The sequence below is a fragment of the Dreissena polymorpha genome, chromosome 16, assembly GCF_020536995.1.
Source record: "Dreissena polymorpha isolate Duluth1 chromosome 16, UMN_Dpol_1.0, whole genome shotgun sequence".
Lineage (NCBI taxonomy): Eukaryota > Metazoa > Mollusca > Bivalvia > Myida > Dreissenidae > Dreissena > Dreissena polymorpha.
Window position 1 is genome coordinate 11,167,912 of NC_068370.1, and position 6,636 is coordinate 11,174,547.

Here is a 6,636-nt window from a genome sequence, read left to right on the forward strand (position 1 = left end):
CCCGGAAGAGACCTAGTGCACGCTGACCAGCCGTCGACTGCCTGTCGGGCTGACCTAGTTTCGGCCGGGACTTTTAATTAGGATCGGAGCCAGGTGCAACCTATTTAGCCTATTACGCGACATTTTTGCCTGTGAGCGGGTATGCCCCTTTAAGGGCCCCTTTCGGACGAACAAGAGTTATCCCCCGGAAGAGACCTAGTGCACGCTGACCAGCCGTCGACCGCCCATCGGGCTGAACTAGTTTCGGCCGGGACTTTTAATTAGGATCGGCCCCGTGCATGCAGCCCATTTAGCCTTCATCTCGTATGCGTCATTTCCCAGTGAGCGGGTATGCCCCTTTAAGGGCCCCTTTCGGACGAACAAGAGTTATCCCCCGGAAGAGACCTAGTGCACGCTGACCAGCCGTCGACTGCCCATCGGGCTGAACTAGTTTCGGCCGGGACTTTTAATTAGGATCGGCCCCGTGCATGCAGCCTATTTAGCCTTCATCTCGTATGCGTCATTTCCCAGTGAGCGGGTATGCCCCTTTAAGGGCCTCTTTCGGACGAACAAGAGTTATCCCCCGGAAGAGACCTAGTGCACGCTGACCAGCCGTCGACTGCCTGTCGGGCTGACCTAGTTTCGGCCGGGACTTTTAATTAGGATCGGAGCCAGGTGCAACCTATTTAGCCTATTACGCGACATTTTTGCCAGTGAGCGGGTATGCCCCTTTAAGGGCCGCTTTCGGACGAACAAGAGTTATCCCCCGGAAGAGACCTAGTGCACGCTGACCAGCCGTCGACTGCCCATCGGGCTGAACTAGTTTCGGCCGGGACTTTTAATTAGGATCGGCCCCGTGCATGCAGCCTATTTAGCCTTCATCTCGTGTGCGTCATTTCCCAGTGAGCGGGTATGCCCCTTTAAGGGCCCCTTTCGGACGAACAAGAGTTATCCCCCGGAAGAGACCTAGTGCACGCTGACCAGCCGTCGACTGCCTGTCGGGCTGACCTAGTTTCGGCCGGGACTTTTAATTAGGATCGGAGCGAGGTGCAACCTATTTAGCCTATTACGCGACATTTGTGCCTGTGAGCGGGTATGCCCCTTTAAGGGCCCCTTTCGGACGAACAAGAGTTATCCCCCGGAAGAGACCTAGTGCACGCTGACCAGCCGTCGACTGCCCATCGGGCTGAACTAGTTTCGGCCGGAACTTTTAATTAGGATCGGCCCCGTGCATGCAGCCTATTTAGCCTTCATCTCGTATGCGTCATTTCCCAGTGAGCGGGTATGCCCCTTTAAGGACCCCTTTCGGACGAACAAGAGTTATCCCCCGGAAGAGACCTAGTGCACGCTGACCAGCCGTCGACTGCCCATCAGGCTGAACTAGTTTCGGCCGGGACTTTTAATTAGGATCGGCCCCGTGCATGCAGCCTATTTAGCCTTCATCTCGTATGCGTCATTTCCCAGTGAGCGGGTATGCCCCTTTAAGGGCCCCTTTCGGACGAACAAGAGTTATCCCCCGGAAGAGACCTAGTGCACGCTGACCAGCCGTCGACTGCCTGTCGGGCTGACCTAGTTTCGGCCGGGACTTTTAATTAGGATCGGAGCCAGGTGCAACCTATTTAGCCTATTACGCGACATTTTTGCCAGTGAGCGGGTATGCCCTTTTAAGGGCCCATTTCGGACGAACAAGAGTTATCCCCCGGAAGAGACCTAGTGCACGCTGACCAGCCGTCGACTGCCCATCGGGCTGAACTAGTTTCGGCCGGGACTTTAAATTAGGATCGGCCCCGTGCATGCAGCCTATTTAGCCTTCATCTCGTATGCGTCATTTCCCAGTGAGCGGGTATGCCCCTTTAAGGGCCCCTTTCGGACGAACAAGAGTTATCCCCCGGAAGAGACCTAGAGCACGCTGACCAGCCGTCGACTGCCTGTCGGGCTGACCTAGTTTCGGCCGGGACTTTTAATTAGGATCGGAGCCAGGTGCAACCTATTTAGCCTATTACGCGACATTTTTGCCAGTGAGCGGGTATGCCCATTTAAGGGCCCCTTCCGGACGAACAAGAGTTATCCCCCAGAAGAGACCTAGTGCACGCTGACCAGCCGTCGACTGCCCATCGGGCTGAACTAGTTTCGGCCGGGACTTTTAATTAGGATCGGCCCCGTGCATGCAGCCTATTTAGCCTTCATCTCGTATGCGTCATTTCCCAGTGAGCGGGTTATGCCCCTTTAAGGGCCCCTTTCGGACGAACAAGAGTTATCCCCCGGAAGAGACCTAGTGCACGCTGACCAGCCGTCGACTGCCCATCGGGCTGAACTAGTTTCGGCCGGGACTTTTAATTAGGATCGGCCCCGTGCATGCAGCCTATTTAGCCTTCATCTCGTATGCGTCATTTCCCAGTGAGCGGGTATGCCCCTTTAAGAGCCCCTTTCGGACGAACAAGAGTTATCCCCCGGAAGAGACCTAGTGCACGCTGACCAGCCGTCGACTGCCTGTCGGGCTGACCTAGTTTCGGTCGGGACTTTTAATTAGGATCGGAGACAGGTGCAACCTATTTAGCCTATTACGCGACATTTTTGCCAGTGAGCGGGTATGCCCCTTTAAGGGCCCCTTTCGGACGAACAAGAGTTATCCTCCGGAAGAGACCTAGTGCACGCTGACCAGCCGTCGACTGCCCATCGGGCTGACCTAGTTTCGGCCGGGACTTTTAATTAGGATCGGCCCCGTGCATGCAGCCTATTTAGCCTTCATCTCGTATGCGTCATTTCCCAGTGAGCGGGTATGCCCCTTTAAGGGCCCCTTTCGGACGAACAAGAGTTATCCCCCGGAAGAGACCTAGTGCACGCTGACCAGCCGTCGACTGCCCATCGGGCTGAACTAGTTTCGGCCGGGACTTTTAATTAGGATCGGCCCCGTGCATGCAGCCTATTTAGCCTTCATCTCGTATGCGTCATTTCCCAGTGAGCGGGTATGCCCCTTTAAGGGCCCCTTTCGGACGAACAAGAGTTATCCCCCGGAAGAGACCTAGTGCACGCTGACCAGCCGTCGACTGCCTGTCGGGCTGACCTAGTTTCGGCCGGGACTTTTAATTAGGATCGGAGCCAGGTGCAACCTATTTAGCCTATTACGCGACATTTTTGCCTGTGAGCGGGTATGCCCCTTTAAGGGCCCCTTTCGGACGAACAACAGTTATCTCAAGGAAGAGACCTAGTGCACGCTGACCAGCCGTTGACTGCCTGTCGGGCTGAACTAGTTTCGGCCGGGACTTTTAATTAGGATCGGCCCCGTGCATGCAGCCTATTTAGCCTTCATCTCGTATGCGTCATTTCCCAGTGAGCGGGTATGCCCCTTTAAGGGCCCCTTTCGGACGAACAAGAGTTATCTCCCGGAAGAGACCTAGTGCACGCTGACCAGCCGTCGACTGCCCATCGGGCTGAACTAGTTTCGGCCGGGACTTTTAATTAGGATCGGAGCCAGGTGCAACCTATTTAGCCTATTACGCGACATTTTTGCCTGTGAGCGGGTATGCCCCTTTAAGGGCCCCTTTCGGACGAACAAGAGTTATCCCCCGGAAGAGACCTAGTGCACGCTGACCAGCCGTCGACTGCCTGTCGGGCTGACCTAGTTTCGGCCGGGACTTTTAATTAGGATCGGAGCCAGGTGCAACCTATTTAGCCTATTACGCGACATTTTTGCCAGTGAGCGGGTATGCCCCTTTAAGGGCCCCTTTCGGACGAACAAGAGTTATCCCCCGGAAAAGACCTAGTGCACGCTAACCAGCCGTCGACTGCCCATCGGGCTGAACTAGTTTCGGCCGGGACTTTTAATTAGGATCGGCCCCGTGCATGCAGCCTATTTAGCATTCATCTCGTATGCGTCATTTCCCAGTGAGCGGGTATGCCCCTTTAAGGGCCCCTTTCGGACGAACAAGAGTTATCTCCCGGAAGAGACCTAGTGCACGCTGACCAGCCGTCGACTGCCCATCGGGCTGAACTAGTTTCGGCCGGGACTTTTAATTAGGATCGGCCCCGTGCATGCAGCCTATTTAGCCTTCATCTCGTATGCGTCATTTCCCAGTGAGCGGGTATGCCCCTTTAAGGGCCCCTTTCGGACGAACAAGAGTTATCCCCCGGAAGAGACCTAGTGCACGCTGACCAGCCGTCGACTGCCTGTCGGGCTGACCTAGTTTCGGCCGGGACTTTTAATTAGGATCGGAGCCAGGTGCAACCTATTTAGCCTATTACGCGACATTTTTTGTCAGTGAGCGGGTATGCCCCTTTTAGGGCCCCTTTCGGACGAACAAGAGTTATCCCCCGGAAGAGACCTAGTGCACCCTTACCAGCCGTCGACTGCCCATCGGGCTGAACTAGTTTCGGCAGGGACTTTTAATTAGGATCGGCCCCGTGCATGCAGCCTATTTAGCCTTCATCTCGTATGCGTCATTTCCCAGTGAGCGGGTATGCCCCTTTAAGGGCCCCTTTCGGACGAACAAGAGTTATCCCCCGGAAGAGACCTAGTGCACGCTGACCAGCCGTCGACTGCCTGTCGGGCTGACCTAGTTTCGGCCGGGACTTTTAATTAGGATCGGAGCCAGGTGCAACCTATTTAGCCTATTACGCGACATTTTTGCCTGTGAGCGGGTATGCCCCTTTAAGGGTCCCTTTCGGACGAACAAGAGTTATCCCCGGAAGAGACCTAGTGCACGCTGACCAGCCGTCGACTGCCCATCGGGCTGAACTAGTTTCGGCCGGGACTTTTAATTAGGATCGGCCCCGTGCATGCAGCCTATTTAGCCTTCATCTCGTATGCGTGATTTCCCAGTGAGCGGGTATGCCCCTTTAAGGGCCCCTTTCGGACGAACAAGAGTTATCCCCCGGAAGAGACCTAGTGCACGCTGACCAGCCGTCGACTGCCCATCGGGCTGAACTAGTTTCGGCCGGGACTTTTAATTAGGATCGGCCCCGTGCATGCAGCCTATTTAGCCTTCATCTCGTATGCGTCATTTCCCAGTGAGCGGGTATGCCCCTTTAAGGGCCCCTTTCGGACGAACAAGAGTTATCCCCCGGAAGAGACCTAGTGCACGCTGACCAGCCGTCGACTGCCTGTCGGGCTGACCTAGTTTCGGCCGGGTTTTTTAATTAGGATCGGAGCCAGGTGCAACCTATTTAGCCTATTACGCGACATTTTTGCCTGTGAGCGGGTATGCCCCTTTAAGGGCCCCTTTCGGACGAACAAGAGTTATCCCCCGGAAGAGACCTAGTGCACGCTGACCAGCCGTCGACTGCCCATCGGGCTGAACTAGTTTCGGCCGGGACTTTTAATTAGGATCGGCCCCGTGCATGCAGCCTATTTAGCCTTCATCTCGTATGCGTCATTTCCCAGTGAGCGGGTATGCCCCTTTAAGGGCCCCTTTCGGACGAACAAGAGTTATCCCCCGGAAGAGACCTAGTGCACGCTGACCAGCCGTCGACTGCCTGTCGGGCTGACCTAGTTTCGGCCGGGACTTTTAATTAGGATCGGAGCCAGGTGCAACATATTTAGCCTATTACGCGACATTTTTGCCTGTGAGCGGGTATGCCCCTTTAAGGGCCCCTTTCGGACGAACAAGAGTTATCCCCCGAAAGAGACCTAGTGCACGCTGACCAGCCGTCGACTGCCCATTGGGCTGAACTAGTTTCGGCCGGGACTTTTAATTAGGATCGGCCCCGTGCATGCAGCCTATTTAGCCTTCATCTCGTATGCGTCATTTCCCAGTGAGCGGGTATGCCCCTTTAAGGGCCCCTTTCGGACGAACAAGAGTTATCCCCCGGAAGAGACCTAGTGCACGCTGACCAGCCGTCGACTGCCCATCGGGCTGAACTAGTTTCGACCGGGACTTTTAATTAGGATCGGCCCCGTGCATGCAGCCTTTTTAGCCTTCATCTCGAATGCGTCATTTCCACGTGAGCGGGTATGCCCCTTTAAGGGCCCCTTTCGGACGAACAAGAGTTATCCCCCGGAAGAGACCTAGTGCACGCTGACCAGCCGTCGACTGCCCATCGGGCTGAACTAGTTTCGGCCGGGACTTTTAATTAGGATCGGCCCCGTGCATGCAAAGGCTAACACCTATGATTAACCGACAATTACAATTGCCAACTTGTGTCGAAAAATGCCAAATACTGTAAGCCAGATATTTAATTCTGAAATCGAAAATGTCTGTACATTCAAATTCGCCAGCATGTTGCATTTTATGAATTTCGTCTTCAATGTATATTTTTTCTTGTCTATTTTGTGTTATTGTAACATATACATGTAACATTTTATCAATATATTACAATTCAACACATACAAAAATCGTTCAGTATCACTTTAACACACTATTTTAATAATCATAGAAATGCTGATTAAGAAATCGTGCAGTGTCGTATCAATCAATGGGTCAAATGTAAAAAAAATGAACTAGCCAATTGTTTACTAACCTTATTTCACTTTAAAGGGATCTTTGAACGGTGCGGTAAATTGACAAAATTGAGAAAAGTTGTTCCAGATTCGCAAATTTTCGGATTAATTATGATATTTGTGAAGAAACAGTACTGAACATTTGCCATGGTCTAATATAGCCATTATATGCATCTTTTGACGATTTAAAAACCTAAAAATTATAAAGCGTTGCAACGCGA

At 53.2% G+C, this 6,636-nt stretch overlaps 1 long non-coding RNA gene across 2 annotated transcripts; it reads left to right on the forward strand.

Moving 5' to 3' along the window:
• Positions 1–557: 557 nt before the first annotated feature.
• Positions 558–5,587, forward strand: LOC127862973 (uncharacterized). Of its 2 annotated transcripts, none has more exons than XR_008040881.1 (3): positions 558–654; positions 3,455–3,637; positions 5,132–5,587. It is a non-coding gene; the product is annotated as an uncharacterized LOC127862973 (long non-coding RNA). The 2 variants fall into 2 exon arrangements; XR_008040880.1 differs by lacking the exon at positions 558–654 and adding an exon at positions 1,382–1,587.
• Positions 5,588–6,636: the final 1,049 nt, after the last annotated feature.